A 20,122-nucleotide genomic window follows, 5' to 3' on the forward strand; every position below is an offset into this window, starting at 1 on the left:
ACTCGAACCTCGGACCTCTCTAATACGCGCCGAGCGTGCTGACCGCTACACCAAGAAGGCATGGTAAGAAGGCGGGAGAAATGTCTTATATACTCTCTCTTTTAAAGGGCGGCTGGAATTAGGGACCCAATCGCCAAATCCTGGTGGTGGAGAATTATCATCCACCATCATTTTAGTTCGGGCCCCACTGTTGCAGACATTAAGTTATTTCAAAGATGGTAAATGAGCAATCTTCCGCTTTCTCATTTGCTCTCACAAATCCGAAAACTGCACTTAACCTGTTCCTTTCACTTCTCTTGGCTCACCTTATAAAATTAAACTCAGGAAAATTAACATTTTGTTTGAAAATTGCTTAATGCAAAGACATTCGACAGCAAAAATACGCGGTAAACAATAGAAACGCAAAAGTTTCTTAGTATTAAAAATATTCTGTTCGTCGGTATAGTTTTTAAGGGGTCTCATACACTTTAAAACCCATAAGATGTTCGAATATGTGACTGTTGTAAGAATTGGGATAACTTATTTATTTTAAAAGAAATTACTACCAACTTTTTACAGCTGACTACGTAATATAGCTGCTTTCTGAAATAGTCATCACAAAGTTTGTGTTGCCACAAATATTTTTATAATTTAATCCGCTTTGTGACAACATTTTTCGTCATGTTTCCAACTCGCGCACAGTTTAAAACATTCTGTTTCATAATTTAATTCTATATTTAATATATAGCTTTTATAACATTTGGAAACTACTGTGAACCTAAAATTCTAAAAATGTCATGTTAAATTTTTATTTTATTTGGAGTTGAGTTTATAAAATGTATTTTATTAACAAAATTTGTAATGTTTTCGTCCATAAAATTTTTCAATATTAAAATATTCATCAGATTGTTGGTTCGGTTAGAAAATAGTGCCCATATAAAGAATTCCATCCAATTTCAAGTATTAGTCATTTTTAAAATATCTTGCGCGCAAGGTGGAAACATGGCGAAATATTTTGTCACAAAGAGGATTAAATTACAAAAATATTTGTGCCAACGCAAACTTTCTGGTTACTAGTTTCCAAAGAAGCTATATTATGTAGTCAGCTGTAAAAGGTTGGAAGTAACTTTTAAAATAAATAAATTATCCCAATTCTTGCAACAGTCACATATTTGAAGATCATGAGGGGTTTAAGATGTAGGAGTCCCCTTAATGCCAGAAGTGTAAAACGTAGGTAGTAATAAAAATTATTCGGGTATTAGAAATCTAAATGGAAATCTAAATTCGGTTATTAGAAACCAAATGAAGGCTCTGGAAGGCCAAGAATCACAAATGTGAGTCAAGATAGGATGATTGTTTGCCAGGCCCGAACCGCCCCAACGGTATCATTGTCGACAATTCAGCGCACTACCAGCCACGTCTATACCTCCCGTGGTACCGTCCACGATCTCACGGTGCTCGTCTGAGGCGGGGTGACGCTCACAGAGGCCTTTAAGACGTTTGCCTTTGACCCCACAACATCGGCGGAGTCGTCTGGAGTGGTGTCGCAGCCGATCATGATGGTTGCTACCAGACTGGCATCGTATAGTGTTCAGCTATAAATCCTGCTTCACTCTTGAAGTAGATGACCACTGAAACGAACAGGGAGGACGGAGCCAGCGGTGTCGCGTCTGGAGAGGGCGAGGCCAGCGGCCCCGATCAGCCTTTGTTTTACAAAGGCATACAGCCATAACCCCTGGTGTGATGTTTTGGGGCGCTATTTCTTATGACAGCAAGTCATCTTTAGTCATGCTCCATACATCTTTAATAGCTCAACGATATGTTGATACCATCCTTCGGCCGGTTCCATTAACCTTCATGGCACGTCATACTTAAGACATTTTACAACAAGATAATACCATGCCACATACCGCTCGCATATCTCTGGGCTGTCTCCTAACGGTTGATACTCTTCCTTCACCAGCAAGGTCACTAGTCCTTTCTCCAATCGAGCATGTCTGGGGCATGGTAGGCCGCCAGATTCGGGCACCACAAAATATCGCAGATCTGGAGCGGCAACTGATGAATGTCTGGCAGAATGTGTCGCAGGATGACATTACGAACCTCTACCACGCCTTGCCTCGGCGGATTCAAGCATGTAATGCCGCCAGGGGCGGTTCGACCAACTACTAATTCGTTCACTCAATGGGTGATTGGGAGCCGTAAACAGGTACTATGGCCTTGACTTTTTAATCATTTTATTATCTGTGTATGAGCTATACATATTTTCAATTTCATCAAAAACACCCACTTCCTCCATGATGCTTCGATTTATTTTTGCAAAAGAGTGTATATAAATATCTGTCGGTGTTCCTGATCTTTTTGAAACTGTTTCTCTGGGTTTGTCTTCTTATCGCATTTAAGCATCTAAGGCTGTGTCTGAATACAGTGGAAAGACTTATCAGTTTTATGCGCGGAAGATGTTCCCAGCGTCGTTGAAGTTCTGCAATAACCTCAGCTAAAAAAGAAAGGCAGATAAGCTTTTATAAATTTATAAGAAAAAAATTACTGAGTTTTGCAAAATGAAGTTGTTCGATAAAATGTTACTCAAAGCTCCAAGCACAATGAAAGACATCTTCTACCAAATTCACTCGAAAAAATTTCCTTAAAAATTTTTAAGCGCTCCATCGACCTGTCCGACAGGATGAATCTATCGAGTAGATCAATGTTCCACCATGTCGAGCGTTCTACTTTTTTCTTCTCTATACCAAATAAATCTTTTTCTCCTGCTACGGCAAAAAGTTTTTTTACAGGAAGTAAGAGATAGAATTCCAGTCACGTTACCTCACCGAAATGACTTCGGTCGCCTCCCCCTCAATTTCGTCTTTCTGTCCCCTTTTATCGGTTTTTTCTCGCGCTTGCTGGTTTCATAAATTGATTCGATAAAAGGAGTCATTAAGACTTTCAAACAATTAAGTTTTAATTCCCTGCTCAGTTGGTAAATCGTATGGGCATTTTAAAATTTTCCATTATTTAATGAGGTTTGCGAGGTAGTAAAAGAATGTTCTAGTTTCTAGACGTGGTAATGTAACCAAGCTAGTCAGCAGTACTTTTCTATTAAGGTTCGGATTTGATAATTTATGGTTTTTCAATCTGTCTTATTCCTCCATGTAATAGATTGGAAAAATAAAATTTGAAAATGTAAACTTCAGGACTTGCACAATATATAGAATACTGCCTTAAGTAGAATTTAATTATTTTTTCTTAAAATAAATAAATAAAATAAATAAAATATTCCAATTCTTGCAACAGTCACATATTTGAAGATCTTAAAAGTTTTAAGGTGTACGAGTCCCCTTAATTGAATCAAAAATGTATCTTAATATTCCGTGTAAGGAAAGTCTTGTGGTGTTCACATCAGATTTTTCTATTGGATTTTCTGAAGGCATTTGGCAACAGTAAAAAGATATTGTGAGCAGAATTATAATAATAGCTAAGCAGTTTGAAAACCATTTGTGAGACCCTCTAGAAAATGCAATGTTTAAACAACTCTACTTTTTTTAACAGATCAACCTACTTTAATTTGAGAATATCTTAAGAATAACCCACTCTGTCTGCGTGCCATACGAGAGCTGTGGACACAACTTCCTCGGCCGCCTTATTAAGTACTAGCCACTACGCGGCCAGCCTTCATCTGGATTTTAAATGCACCCGGAAAATGCCTAAAGGGAACATCAAACGTTAAATTTAAAAACTGCACAGAATTTTACTCTGCAGAACAAATTTATCTAAAAAAAAAATTTTATAAAAATATATTACATATAAAACAAAACTATAATGAAATAATCACTCTCTCTTAATACAAATATTAATTATCCTAGTAAATAAATTAATCAACTTCCCATTTCCTACTCTCGACAAACGTCCAGTATTCAAGAGAAACATTAAATTTAAAAATTGCACATAATTATCGCCTTTACTTTTCCGAGTGGCAACAGTGCCGATATCAGCAACAATGTAATATATCAGCAACAATGGCATGCAGCCATTGATATAATCAGAGAGAATGATCGATTTGATGCGATTTCATCAAAAAACATAAAATAAAAAATCTGATGTTTACACTACATGATTTCCTTGTACGGAATATTAAATTATACACATTTGTTCTTGCATTTCATTTAAACTTATTGGATTGAATTAAATCTACTTCGTCGATAGCGCATAAACCACAATAGAATAAATGCACTCTTTAAAATTCCCTATATATGTTTACCATAGCGACACTCTGGCGCTAGGTTCACTTAATAGCGTTATATTCCGTTCATATTATAACTCAGAATGATATTCAAATACTATAATAAATCTAGAATGCTGTATAAAAGAAATTAAACAAACAAAACAAAAAAGAAACAGTTTTTCACGGACAATTTTAGTATTTCTCATTCAATTAATTCAGTTCTCACTCTGCGACAAGGCAAAAATGCATAAAAACTCAAAATATCTACATTAAAAAGTACGAAATAAATTCTAAACACGTATTTCCTCGAAAAACTTTCAGGAGGATTAAGCATGACGTAATTCGCAATAATAAATGAAGGCGTTATCTTTGTTGTTGAGAATCTTAGTCTCTCTAAACTGGCAACAAATCTACTATACTGCTGTTTCAAAGGTAAACAAATATGTCCGCTTTGTTATTTAAAAATTAGGCTTAACCGGATTTAAACAGCTTTTAAATTGTTGATAATTGTATAAATGTTGCTTGCAGATTTCCTAAAGGCATAAAAACCTTAACCGGAAGATAAGAGCAATGTAATTCAATCATTTCTAAAGCAAAAAATGCTCAATTTATAAACATATGAGAGTATAGAAATTGAGATCACTGAGCCGGGTAACAGAGTGGATATATATATATGTATAAACATATTTATATATGTTTGGTGTTGCCGATTGCAATTAAAATACGAGGTGCACATCTACATGTTGTAGCAGTCCTATATACAAAATTTCAACGTTTTGAGGCTGCTCGTTTTTGAGTTATGCGAGATACGTACGTATAGACGCCACGAAAAATTTTCTTCAGAATTCATTTTAAAGAAGTTTTATAATTTTTTTGTGGGGAAAATTATCTTTTATTCTGTCCTTACGTACAGGTGTCATTCAAAACTATTGTTAAATTGCATTCGATAGCTGTCAAAATGGATATTTTCGTTGAAGTATGCTGCCTGAAACTTTTCGCGGTTACAATACTTCCTTTTCACTTCGTACAAAGAAGTAAAAATTTAGCTGAACTCATTTCTATTTTTATTAAACTTGTTGTATTGTATGTCTATTTCTAAGTCAGTGCGTTCAGTATATGTGAAGAAGGGATAATAAACCCGGATCTTAAATGCCAAAATTCGCAATCACCCAAGAGCGACCTTAATAAAGAGTTAACGTGTACCACGCCATCTGCTCACAACAGCATTCATCTCATTCATTGTTTGAACGTGAGCAAATTTTTATTCTTTTACACGCTATTACAAATGCGAATTTTATTCCCTTGGACTTACTATGACGCAGATCTCTGAAAGAAGCCGAAAGGCCGCATGCTTTATCGCTCAGCGGAGGGTGCTGAAGGAAGGGATAGGAAGAGACGGTTGCCATGGTGACTCCAACTCTCCTCCGCCAAGGAGTGAAACGGAAGCGAGGGCTCACCGATGCGAAACGAACCAGTGTTTCTCGTTGAAATGATATTTAACGTGTTACGTCCACAAGGAGTTGAGCCGCCATTCCTGTATTAGCAGGAAAGCAAAGCATTTCCTGTATTTAATGCCCTCATAAATCCTTTGTCAAACGTAAAGGTTTCAGTGGGAATACCCAAAGGAAGAAAGTTCTGATGAATATATTTCAGGTTTTTCTCCACAATGAACAATAATACATCCATCCAATCAAAAGCTTGCAGTTTTTCTTCTACTCGACTGTATGACTGAAACCCTACAGTTCCATGTGGCGTTAAAAACTGATACTTTGGATTATGAACTTTGTTATTAAGAAAATTCGTCATGTTATGATTTTGAAAATTTCGAGCACTTGTTAGTCAAAAGGGGTAATCTGCCCAGAAGGACTATTAGTTTCGTTTTGGCATTTCGCGTTGGTTCACTATAAATGTCGGTTTCCTTTTCAAATTGTTGCCACCCAATATCAGAGCCCTTCGTTATAGCCTTCTTAATAATAATTTTCAGATAACATGAGTGTTATAAATAAAATATAATTCAAGCATTCGTTTGTGGTGAATAAACCTCTTGTTTATTCACCTCTTGTTTATGCTATCCCCTGCATCCAAAATGAATTAAATTTGCTATAATAGACTTCAATAGTAATGCGTACATCTATATGTGAATTTGTTTAAGTAGTGATATACATTTTTGATATTTAATATTTTTTCTTTATACTATTTTACTATCTGAAGAGAACTGCAGAAATAACCGAATCTTTCAAAATTAAATTAGTTTTGTTTGAGTTTTAATTTTATACAATAATAAATATTTACTTTGCTGAATTGACGGATTTTGAACAGATATCATTTTTATTTAAAAAAAAAAGAAGTGAATTATATATAAATGGTGATTCGGAACAAGAGGGCAAGACTTTCGAGGGTGATGGAAGGCAACTATACGAGCAATATTCGTCATAGAATGTATGGTCTAAACTCAAACGGCGAAACGCTAGGTGGCGTTGTAAATAAATGGTATAGAAAGGGGCAATCCTCTCAACCAACGACATTTCTACCGTGCATTACCGCGAGTATTGCTGGTTATACGAATCATGAAATTTTCAGGTCCATGGATTGGTCAAGGTGGCCCCGTAGCTTGGTCACCAAGATCACCGGACCTCTTATATTTGAATTTTTCCTGTGGAGCCATATGAAAAACCTAATCTACGAGTGCTCCATTGAAACAAATATGGATGTACTCGCCAGAAGCGCCGCTGTTGCCGGCGATATTACGGAACTGCCTGGTGTCTCCGCAAATGTACTTCAATCCCTATCCCGCAGTCAGCATTACAGAAGGTCTTTTGAGCATTTTCTGTTAAAATGTTTTCTGAAGTATCTTCCATCCTGTATATATATACTTATATTGGAGTTTTCTCGGAGCCACAGTTTTTGGTAACTTTTTGGCGTGCTTACTAAAATTTATCTTCTAATTTCCTTAATTTTGCAGCACAATGCGCAAAATTCTGACCTAAATTGGTCTTTTTTGGTTTGTTCTTACAACCTTACTTATAATATATATATATATATATATATAATGTTGTATGATTTTAAATTCACTTAGTGTGAAATTAAGTTATTCTACTACTTGCGCAATTGCTGCAATATCTCAAAGTAATAATTTATTAAATTACTGCAAGTAAGTTAATAATAATTTATGTACTAAATAATATTGATTATATTATCTCCTAAGATTAATTATAGCAGAATTATCTGAAAACAATGAATCCATACTTAGTAAGTTCTATTTCGAAAGATGTTTGGAAGTAACTTGAATGTAAATTGTTAAAAATGTTTAACTGGGACTGGAATTAAATCATGAGTAACAAAATTTTAATTGTAAAAGGAATACATTAAAAGCAAGAATAAAATTAAATGCAAGTAATTATAGTCATTGATCGGAAATTAGTTGACTTTTCAAGGGGAAGAAACCAACTCCCGTTCAATGAACAATAATTAAGAAATAAATACGAAGGTGTTTCGTCCTTTACTCGAGCAATAAGGCGATGCCAAACCGGCAATTCCAGTCAGGCCAAACATTTCCGTGAATAGAAGGGATTAAGAACCAATGCAAAGATCCAAAGAACTCATTCCGATTAAGCATTAAATTAATTTTGAGTGAAAACAATTTCTGCAGCAAAATTGATATCGCTCGAGTAACCGTTCCCCGACACCCTCGTGTTTATGCATTTGAGTTCAATATCATTTGTAAAAATTAAACATTGGAAATTGTCATTATGAAATAGAATTCAAAGTAGTTGAAATATACGAAATATAAGAAAAATAATGCAATCTTTGTTAAAACAAATCAAAAAATAAAAATATATAATAAGAAATGTGAATATACATGAAGATATAAAGGCCAGAATATGTATCCCATCTAAACGAGATTCGCTTGAACTGAATTTTATTGTATGTTCTTCAGAGTTATTGTAGCTCTAGCAATTTACTCCTCTTACGTAGACACATACGGCGCTCTTGCGCATGCATTATAATAATTTTAATGTTTATTTAACGTATTAACTTGTACATAAAACATTGATAACATAAAACATTGATATTACAAAGCATAAGTCATGTGCTGTGATATTATGATTTCCATAAACTAAGAAATAGCTTAGGTACATTCACCTTGAAATCGCTTTGTTAGAATTTTTTTTTATTTTTATTTTTATTCTCGAATTCTTTCATCACAGCTTGCTGAAAATGTTTTTAGCTTTTTAAGCGAAACATATCTTAGCGTTCTTTTGAATTAGTCTACGTTTTTGATAATAAAATTATTTTCAAGTATGGTAGCAAAATTATCACACTTGTCAAGATTATTTTGACAAATGCGATAACTTAAGGAAAAGTATATTCATCCTTTGATAAGGACATTTCTCTGTTACCCCGAATTCAAAGTATTTCGTTTGGATAATTTTAAACATTGCATGCATTACAATAGGCAGTTTATCAAAACATGTTTGCTCTTGTTTATAACTACAATTTTTAATTGTTTTCTCTTAAAATAAGTAATAAAAAATCCTATGTTCTTTATTAGCCCAAAGGAGCATTTTGCCCAGAAGGGCTATTAATTTCGTTTTGGCATTTTGCGTTGATTCACTATAAACGGCGAAACACTTTTTAAATTGTTGAGCCCTGTATTAGATTGAAAGAAATTAAATAATGAAGAATCTTCATAAATGTGTGTATCCAATTTTGAGTAACATACGTCTCTACCCGAATATGGACATCTGGAAGCCCAAATTTGGAATTTGTTTTATTATCTATTTCATATTTTGTAAAGTATTTATGAGTTTTTAATTAAAAACTCAACGATTTCACAGTGAGCAATGGCAATACTGTACGAGGAAAAAAAATTATCTTCAGCGGGCGAGACTGTGTATCGGAGATTTTAAAAATATGCTTTCAAATATTTTGAGATATTTCTGTTGAACTGAACTTTGTGTTTTAAGTGCAAAGAGATGATATTTAATAAATAAAGGTAACACCCAAAACGTTAAGAAAACGCCCCTTTGGACGTAATTTCAAATCTAAAACCTTTCAGATTTTTTTTTCATTTTTTTTTTATTCTTAAAACGCAAATTTGATAACACTTAAATATAAAAGCACGCGATTCACTACATTGCAAGTGAAACAAAGACTTCCCTCCGTGAAAGAATTCATTGTGTTATTTGTTATACAATGTTTTATTGAGTGAATAACCAAAATGCCATTAATCTAAGCACTGTTAGCCTCTTAAATACTTTATTGTACTCCTTCAAAACTAACATCACACTGAAAGTATAGGTGCTGTTGTTATAATAGAAAACTTTATTGCTAAAATGCATTCACTTTTCGTTATTCACATCATAAAAGGAAAATATTACCTATACAAACTTGCAGCCAGTAGACTAAACATTCACAGAACTCCTGTCCCATCGTTGGCACTTTTCTTTCACCTCCTGTCCTCTTCAACATATTTTAAAACATTGTTTACCGTTAGATATTTTGAAAGTCTTCCACTGCAGTATGTGCACCTGGAAGCCCGAATTTTGAATCTCAAATTTTATATTTCATGCTTTGCAAACCAATAAGGTATTTCTCCCGCCTTCTTACCATGCTTTCGTGTTGTAATAGCCAGCACACTCGGCACGTATTCCCGGGAACGTTCGAGTCCCGGGAACCACATTTCACATCTCCTACTACAAAAGGAAACTAATGCCTCTACAAACCTATATAAGGTATTTCTCCCGCTTTCTTAGCATGCCATCGTAGTGTACTGGTCAGCACGCTGGGTGCGTATTCCAGAGCTCCGTGGTTCGATTTCCTGGCAAGGGCATTGCTCATTTTTCATCTCACTTACTTAAAAAAAAGATACCTAACGTCTCTACACCCTTAATGAATTTTTGATTATCAAACTCAACTATTTGAGAGAGAGCAGTAGCAACACTGTACAGAATAAAACAATTCCAGCAGGCGAAATTGTATACAGGATATTCTAAAGTATGCTGTTTTTAAATATTTTGTGATTTTGCTGTTGAATCGAATTTTTTGTGGCGTAAGCGTCAAGAATGTTATGTTTAATATATAAAATAAACACACAAAACATTAATAATCAAAAGACAAAAAAAAAAAAAAAAAAAAAAAAAAAAAAAAAACATTGTAAAGCCTTCTAGCAAGAAAACTGAACATTGATATAATGAATTGCGAAAAACTGAAAAAATAAAAACAATGTATGCCAATACTTAAGTCTGCGTCAGGAATTCTAAACATATATGCTAATATACTGTTTTTAAAATTTTCGTATTTTGCCGTTGAATTGTATATGGCGTATTGTGCCAAGAAAACGATGCTTAATAATAAAGCTAAAAAGACAAAATGAAATGAATAATTAATGCAATAACAGATTGGTAGCCTGCGAACTCAGAGAGAGAGAGCTTAAAAAAATTTGAAATAAACAAACCGTTTTGGGGGACCGTTAAAATCTAAAACCTTTCAAATTTTTCTTCTTCTTTTTTTGAATTAGAAATTGATCCTTTTTAGATCCTGAGAGTGAAATATTATGGGATACACTACATACGATAAAGAATCTTCTAATAATATGACTTCAAATGATACTCAATGAAACTCTCGGTGCTCATTTTGGGTCGTTAATGGCTGGGGATCCTGCTTTCGCCTAATTAAGTTGTTTTATGTATGACATAAATAAAACAATCTATAAAATATATAGTTTTAGGATAAAATAAAAAGCATTTCTGTTATATTTTGCTTTCTAGTGAATTTATTAAAACACAGTATATTTTTTTAAAAATAATAACTTTTCATATTTTAAAAATGCAATAAACCCTGGTTAAGAAGAAACTCGAGAGACCGAAAAAATCGAGAAATCGTGTTACAAAATTTGAATTTTACATATTAAGAATTTACAGTATATAGTTACATAATACTACAATATGTTATGTATTTCTTCACTAAAACAGTACAGTACTGCACTGATTACTGCACTGTGACTTCAAAAAATGCTCTCACTGATCACTATCCTCACTGCCAACGATACTCTTCGCTTCAGTAAAACTAGCCGCCTATTTCAGCAAAACGTTCTACAGGATTATTATTTAAGGAGGGTGTATGATATTTCCTGGAGGGTGGGCGGAATGATATTTATTGTCCTCCTCATTTTCTTCCGATGTTATTTGTTGCACCTCAGACACAACTGCTTTTACGATCAGACTCCCCAGAGCAGTGTGGCGAACCTATGGCACGAGTGCCACAGTCGGCACGCGGAGCTTCATCCGCCGGCACGCTACTCAAATATTACATCCTTATTCAATAATCACAATAAAATGATACTATGTAATTTAAATAAGTGTTTTAGTCTGTTCTTGAACGTTTCACTTATCGCATAATGCCACTGGCATAGGGCCTAAGCCTAGATATAAGATTTTCATATATCGCCATAGAAATTATATATATATTTATTGACTCAATATATGAACGTTTCAATTGTTTGGGCCAATCATATTATTTGGTATATGGCAAAGAATACGCCAAAGTTGGAGCAGCTAATGGGTTTGCTACACGAATTCAATTTTTTTTTCAGACTGCAGGTGAATTTTAATACTTTCATTGTTAAATAGATTACAGTTTTCAGATTTAAGCATTTTGAGGTAATTTATGAATAATTCTAGTTTAATATCTTAAACGGAATGGCACGCTGCCCCCCCAAAAGTTTCGCCACCACTGCCTTAGAGCAAACACTACAACTTCGCCATCTGCACTAACAAACACGTCATAACTCATCGCTGATGCAATGATCACATTTGTCGAGCAATTTGTTTTTATTCTTAATCATGCTGGGATATGTTTTAAAGAACATAGCGTATTCTGTGAGGTTTTCAATTAAGCGGAACGGAAAATTTCTGAACAATATTCTAGCAGAAAACTACAGGGAAAAACAAATTTGAAAACTTTTAAAATTTATGCTAAAGAATAAAATCTGACGATACTATGAGCTGAAAAATAATTCGTGCTAACCGAAATTCGCGTTAACCGGTAAAACTTCCTATAAGGTCATATACATACATCGTTGCCGGGACCGAAATTTTGTTCATGGTAACCCAAATGTTCGATTAAAGTGAGATTGTTTTAAGGAGGATTTACTGTAATTTAAAATATGAAATGTTAAATTTAGTGTGTTGCAGGTTTCTGCAAAATCTGTATGCCTTTCGAAGAACACTAAAATGGGTTCTTCAAGGAACAAACGTGATTTTCCATATTCGTAGAAGTTACATTGCTGAAAATAAATAAATAAAGATAATAAATAGACAAATAATCGTAGCATCGTTCGTAGAGCAAAACATAAAAGAAACAGCTTTTGAATGAAGAGAATAAGCTGGAAAAACCTTAAAAGAAAATAAAAAAAGAAAATCTGAAAGCTTTCAGATTTTATAATATGCTCAAAAGAGCGTTTTTTTTTTTTTTTTAATGTTTCCTGTGTTGCCTTTATTTATTAAGTATCATGTTCTTCGCACTTAAACCTTATAAAATTCAATTCCAACAGCAAAATATTTAGAAACAGCCAATTTTCAGAATTTCCGGTACACAGCCTCGGGCGTTGGAGATATTTTTTTTCGTACAGTGTTGCCATTGCTCTTTTTGAAATCGTTCTTTGAGTTGTTAATCAGAAATTCGTTAAAGTTTTACGAGATTTGTAATAGATAATAAAACAAGTTCGAAATTCAAAATTCGGGCTTCCAAGTGCCCATGTTCGGCTGGAGAACTACATTATTCAAAACTAGATGGCTTTAGGTATTGTTGGTTTTTCAGAATGCGAGAAATATTCATGCATTTATGGAGATTCTTCCTTACTTAGTTTCTTTAAATATAATACATAGCGATAATATACGGTGGCAACAGTTTGAAAAGTCAGTCAACGCAGAAAGCTAAACTGTCCAAAATGCCGTTTTGAGACTAATAGCCCTTTGGCTCTAACGCCCCTTTGGGTAAATATCATTTACTAATGATGAGACATTAAGTCTTTTTATTCGTTGGCCTAGTTGTTTAAAAAGATTTCTGAGCAACCATAGCATGCAACAATATTTTTAAAAAGTCTTATTAAACGAGTCGGATTTGACTTATAACAAGAATATTTTTAGAGGGCGGGGGCAAATTTGTCACTTATTTAATTCTAGCGTATTAAAAACAAAAATAATTTTGAGTTTAGTTTTAAAACTACATAAACAGAAATATTTTACTTTTGTATTGTTAAAAACAGAAATAGATTGTGAATTTGTTTAAAAGAAATATAATTCTGTTGCTTAATTTTGGCAGAAATGGTGAATTTCGCGCTTTGTTTTAAAGGATGAAAAATATGTTTTTTATAACTCTGTATTTTTAACACAATGCTATAAATAAAAAATATTAATCTCTGTCGTTTAAACTACAGCAAACATTTAGCCTATAGCCTTATAGTTGCAGTTAGTTCGGTTATTTGAATTTATGTTTATATACTATTACAAAGCTTAGACTCCTCCTTTCCTGCGACTATAAAAGCAGTAATCAACTAACGTTTAAACAAATTCCCTCACTCTACGTCTGTATGATTTCTCTTTGCTAGAGTAGAGTACACCCTTCCCTCAAGATTAAAATGAACGGGAATTCATTTCCACACCCATTCACTGTTGGAATGAGGTCACCACCATCGGAAATCGTTACGCAGAAGTCTGTCCGTCAGGCAACCCTTTTCCCCGATGAATGAAAGACGGTCTTTTTTCGACAAGAGTTGAAGAAGGTTGAGGCCGACCCCTCTGTGACAAAGAAAGCTTTTATGCTTCCGTGTCAGACTTTCTAGACAGTCTTAGCAAAAGATGCTTAATTTTGTCGAAGATGGTAAAGGTTATTGCTCTTATATGACCGTTTGATGTGCATGTGTTGCGCTTGTAAGATGTATCTCATGTATATCTATAACACTCTGAAATAAACGGGCAGTTGTGTTGGAGAATTATATCGGGTTTCTAATTAAAGAACAAAATTGTTCTTTGCTTTCCTGCCAGTGACCTTAATGCATGTTTTCTGCTTGTTATTTTAAGGCATATGGAGCTCTGCAAATCTGTTCTCTTGCTAGAGTATCATTGCCAACAAGAAATTAAATAAAGAAGACAGAAAATTTCCCAAAATCAAATCAGCGAGATTGGTAGCTGCTGCAAAATATGCTTAACTATACATCTTTTGTTTTCATAGTTACTTTGAGGTAAAATTTAAATTCTATTGTTATTTAATATTAAGTGTGTTTGGAAAAGGCATCTGCTTGCATACGAATTAGCTTCCATCAGAAAGCCTTCAACAAAGGCATAACGCTTAGCCTTGCATATTATGTCTTCATCAAATAATCAACCGTTTGTTTTAAGAAATGAATCCCATGGGAAAGGTTTTACGACAGTTCTTATGACGTGATAACGTTCCATAAAAATATGCGAAGCTTACATTTCTATTCAGGTCCTCTAGGAAAATGGAAAAAAAAAGCTTGCCGTAACTGAGATTCAGGCCCAAAACGTAGGTCTATCGTCCTGTGATTGAAATATATGAAATAATAGTAATCAAAACATTTTATAAGTATATAAATATATTGCAAAAATATTTATGCAAAGGACGTTTTCAGTAAGAATTCCTTATGAATATTTTTTACATTAGAAAAGCATTACATAATACTTAGTCCTCATAAAATAAAATAGTTAGAACTTCCTCACAAACATTCAAAAATTAATGTGACAAAGCTTTAGGAACCCAAATGCACTTAGAGGAACATGTTTGCTTTCTAGGCGATTATTCTTTGAAGGTATAAAAACAGACACGGTATTTGCAAGTAATTTTAAATACCGAAGTGCATATAGTTCGCATTTAGTAACTTTAATACATTTTTCGTCCAAAGCGACAATTTGCTTTGAAGGCTTATTAATTTTGTTTTCGCATTTTGCGTTGAAAACTATAAACGGTGAATCACTTTTCGAAGTGTTGCCACCCAATATTAGAGCCCTGCATTATATTTAAACAAATTTAAATAATGAAGAATCTGCTTGAATGTACGTATATTTCTCGCATTGTGATAAAACAACGGTACCTAGATCCATCAAAATTTTAATAACGTAATCTTCCATAGCATAAGGGCTTGTGGAAGCCTTAAATTGAAATTTAAAATTCGTTTTTTTATCAGTTTCATATTTTGTAACACTTCAAAGAATTTTTTATTAATAAATTCGACGATTTTCAAAACGAGCAAAGGCAACACTGTATGAAAAAAAAAAAAAAAAAACATTTTTATCCCCAGCGCGCGGAGCTGTGTATCGGAAATTCTAAAGATATGCTCATTTTATAATTATTTTGCGATATTGCGGTTGAACTGAATTCTATGGTTCGAGTACCTAGAACATGATGTTTAAGAAATAAGGGTAACACACAAAACGTTAAAAAACACCCCTTTGGACGTAATTTAAAATCTGAAACCTTTCAGGTTTTAATTCTTTTCTTACTAGCGTTATACGGCAAAGATTATCCTCACTATTTTTCTGGACTATTCAGCTGAAATCGATAAAACTATACAATCCATTCAGAAAGCTGCCACCGTCTGGCAATCCGTCCTTGATATTGTAGACTTGTAAATTGCTGTTTTGTATGATACTATGACATATGAGGAAAGTTTGGAGGCCTCAAACGAAATACAAACGCTCTATTTTCATTTTCATGCGATGCAATTGCAATATTGAAACAGCTGGAAACCACAAATAAAACTGTTAGTACAGCTGAAAACTTCGTTTAAGTTACAATAACAACGGTTGCTGATGCAAAAAGGAGGAAATCGTTGAAGAAACCTTCCTCTGTCTACTGAATTTCTTAACGTTACATCGTACTTTTATCACCTGTGAAAATAATTACATGTCTACATTATAACAACACTTTTTTTAACACGGGCAAATTCTGTGAAGAATAAAAAATATGTTATCTTATATTTTAAACGAATACACACTCGTACATTAACAGTTGGTTTGCCTACAAATACGAGGTAAAACTTTATAAATAATAAATCTTCCAAATAGTTATAAATTTTATAAAATACGGTCGAACGTTTTCTAGATTTTTAACAGAATATTATAAGGATTTTATTTAAGATCCAAAAAGAAATAAAATAGCTGTTGTTTCCTGTCGAGTTATCTTGCACATCTGCTATAAGGAATTGAAATCGATATTTTAACCTTTTTCAAATTATATTTTGTTTCAATCACAAATTACTTTCATAACTAATAATTCTTCTAGAAATGGTTATCTAGAATAATCTTCTAGAAATGGTTCTAGAAATAATTATTCTAGAAATGGTTATCAAATCTTTACAAATTCGTATATGAAAAGTATCGCATTAAACTAAAATTTGGTAAAACTTCTATCATGTTCACCTTTAAAACTAGAATGTTTAATCTGTCTGGGTGCTTAGCATTTTCGTAGTGCTATTATATTTTGATATTAATTCGTTTAGGAAATTAAAATATTAATCGTTTACTAATCAAATTGATATATATATAAAGTGCTAAACACCTTTATTTCCTTGAATACTGATTTCAGATATGTACACTGCGAAAAAAAGGGTGTAGGCATTTCTGTATCTTCCATTCTACTGGGCCGATTGACGAAATTCATATTGCATTTTTCATGTCTCGAAAACGCGACTTAGGATATGTAAGTGTTATGAATTGAAAAGCGCTCAACTATACTTCTAAGACGGTGTTTCTGATGTCCGGCATGAAATGAAAGTTATAGTTGGAGCAAAAAATACATAATCTATGGTTGTTCTTTTCCTAAACTGTTACCAGAGAAGCGACAGAATGAGAAAATGACCAAGCCGAAAGCAAAAAGGAAATGTGTGGCACTTTATTTAAAAAAGAAAAAAACTTCATTTAAATCGAGAAATAAATACTGGAGTTAGGGAAGAAAATTTATACTCTTGACGAATGAATAACTGAAAATTGTGTTCATTTTTTCGGTTCGTAATCGCGAAGTTATTTACACATGTACAAAATTCGTAAAAATACATTTATTCTGTTTCAGTATTTCCGAACTTTAATTTCCTTTGTATTTTAAGGTCCACCAGCGGTTGAGCGGGAAAAGACGCTGAACACTGGTAGTTCGGTCCGAGGTTCGAAACCCGCGAACGGGCTGGCTGCATGGGCGTTTTCGTGGTTTTCTCATGTGTAACATGTATACGAGCCAGTTTCCCTCAGAAAGTCCTCCGCGAAGACATCCCTTCCTTTAGGAAAATAGCCCTCGTGTGCTTTGCCATAATTAAATAATCCAAATCTTTTGTATTTTAAACTCCGTATGCGATTTATTGCGCAGAAGAGTTTTAGTCTTTCACTTAACGACTTCAATTAAGACTTTATGGCCGCAAAATGCTTTTAGTCCATGCAGCAACTTTTACATGTATTCATTTTATATCAATTTGCAGTAGATTTCCATATTTTTATCGCATTTTGTGGTAAATTATTCATGCAATTTTGTACTTTCACAATTACTGGATACTTAATCTCGCAATGAATACAAAATGCTAAATGTTTTTCATTAAAACTTCAAAATAGAAAATTACGTTCCTATTTTTTTATGAAGAGTTTTTCAAAGTGGTTCGAAGTTGATTTAGAAAATGGATCAAATAAAGAGGTCTTTCAGACTATGGTAACTTATGTATTATAACTCATTTTTTAGTAATAATATGAAAAATTGAAATTTTTCAACATCCCTTTGCGAAGAAAGTTCTCGCTAGCAAGTTATTCTTCATATTACTAAACATCTTTAAAAAAAACTCATATTTCTGTTAAACATAGACAAAACTAGCACTTAAAAATTGCCAGAATTTTTAGATTCAATAATTTTTATCCATGATGAAAATATTTATTATATGAATCGTATAAAATTTAATTTCATAAAATAAAAAATTATGAATTCTGATATTTCTATGAATAGGTTATGCTAAGTTATTTGAATCACGTGACCGCTGTCTGTCTACTGCAGTAATTCTCAAACACTGTGCCGCCAAATTTTAGAAATGTATATAGTAAAAATTATAATGGGTTTAATCCTAGTCTAGGATACACATGAGAATTAGAGAAATTCGGTTTTCAAGACATTAATAAGCGCGCAACTTGTGGTATCCAAGCCGATTTTGGTGCCGAATGCTTCTGCATTTCAATTAACTTTAAGCGAAGAGGAAGAACTAATTTCGCTTTCTAATAATCGAGATTTAATTTACAAATATTTGGAAGAATCAGTTAATCCATTTTGGATTAACATTAAATGCGATTATCTCATGATTGCCAAAAAAGCTTTAAAATATTATTACAGTTTTCTACATCTTATTTATGTGAATTCGGATTTTCAGTATTAATCAACATAAAAACACAAAAAAAAAATCGAGACTTTCAAGTGTAGAAGACGATATGAGAGTAGCATTGTCATTTTTATGACCAAATTTAAATGAAATTATCAAAAACATCAAGCTCAAATTACTCGTTAAAAGTATTCTTATTACTAATTTATAATTAATCCCTTAATAAACGTACTGCTGTTTTTGTAGTACATGTTACTTTATTTTACATTCAAAATTATTATCATGAACTATTTCACACAGTGTATTATAGGTAAGTAAGCAACTTATCTTTTTCTTTGTGTTCGAAATGATCTTCTTCCAAATCTTTGTGATCTTCTTCCAAATCTTTGTGATCTTCTTCCAAATTTTTAAATCGTTAAAATTGTGCCGCGACCAAAAAAGATTGAGAATCACTGGTCTACACGGAGGCATGGCTTTCTTGATAATTTTCTAAAGGAACCTGCTTCATATTCATGCAGCAAGCGTGTTCGCAAAGTTCTAACACGAGTTTAAACTACCAATATTCAAAGATCTTATCCAATCGGCCACTGGTGGAAGGGGGTTCTAGGAATGGAATCTTGATATTCGTGCTTCAACATTAACTTCTATCTGATGTTAAAGTTATGGTTTAGAAATTTTCTTTCGGAAACTTTGCATTTATAATATTTAATTGTAAATGTAAAGTTTTACTTGTAATATTTAATTGTAAATGTAAAGTTGTCTTTAGCAATATTTGTATAATGCCTTCAAGAATTTTATCGTATAAAGATTGAAACCCTCTTTTGCGTGACTAATTCTGTAATCAAAGTCACATTTTTATCTTTTTACTGCATGGCTCACATAAAAATGTAAGCTCCAATAATTTTGCGGAAAACTGTAAACTGTTGTAGTCTGAAAGCACACTTTATTCCTTTCATTCCTCGAACTCGAACTGAAACCATGTGTCCACTTTTTATTTATGAATTTCTGAAATACTTTGCACGTTTCTATAGAATTATAAGAAGTTTAGGTGAATCTTTACATTATGGTAACGATTTTTTGGCGAAAATGTGGCCACAGCCTGCAACAAAACTAGCAGGTTGCTACAGCGACCTGCTAGTTTTGTTTTGGACGCCATTTTGTTTTCACGAAGTAAAGGCATGTTTTTTTTTTTTTTTTTTTTTTTTTTTTTTTTTTTTTTTTTTTTTTACTCAACATTTTTTCCAACAATCTACTAGCCGAATTACGCTTATACTAGAACTTTTATGGAACAAAAATGCTTAATCATGACGAAGATTAGGTGCGAAATTGGGAGAAAGTGCAGAATCGCAAACTGCTTGCCGCGTTTTTAAGAATTGCACATGCACGGTATCCATGTACACGTCGACCTATTTTCACTTAAAAACAACATCCTAGAATTGCACAAAAATGGCATTGCGCACACTCTTAACTTTATCTATGTACACATCGACCTATTTTCACTTAAAAAGTCAAAGAAAATTGACAAAAATTCAATAAAAAGCGCCAAACAAATAAGTGGGCGATTC

The 20,122-nt window shown here is 33.2% G+C and overlaps 1 protein-coding gene across 4 annotated transcripts in view; it reads left to right on the forward strand.

Annotated features, from left to right (window-relative positions):
• Window positions 1-20,122, forward strand: part of LOC118191572 (cyclin-dependent kinase 14-like) — a 221,362-nt gene that overhangs the window by 53,007 nt on the left and 148,233 nt on the right. The window lies entirely within an intron of this gene.

The sequence above is a fragment of the Stegodyphus dumicola genome, chromosome 5 (assembly GCF_044657685.1).
Source record: "Stegodyphus dumicola isolate Sdum_Otavi_A_Nest chromosome 5, ASM4465768v1".
NCBI classification, from domain to species: Eukaryota; Metazoa; Arthropoda; class Arachnida; order Araneae; family Eresidae; genus Stegodyphus; species Stegodyphus dumicola.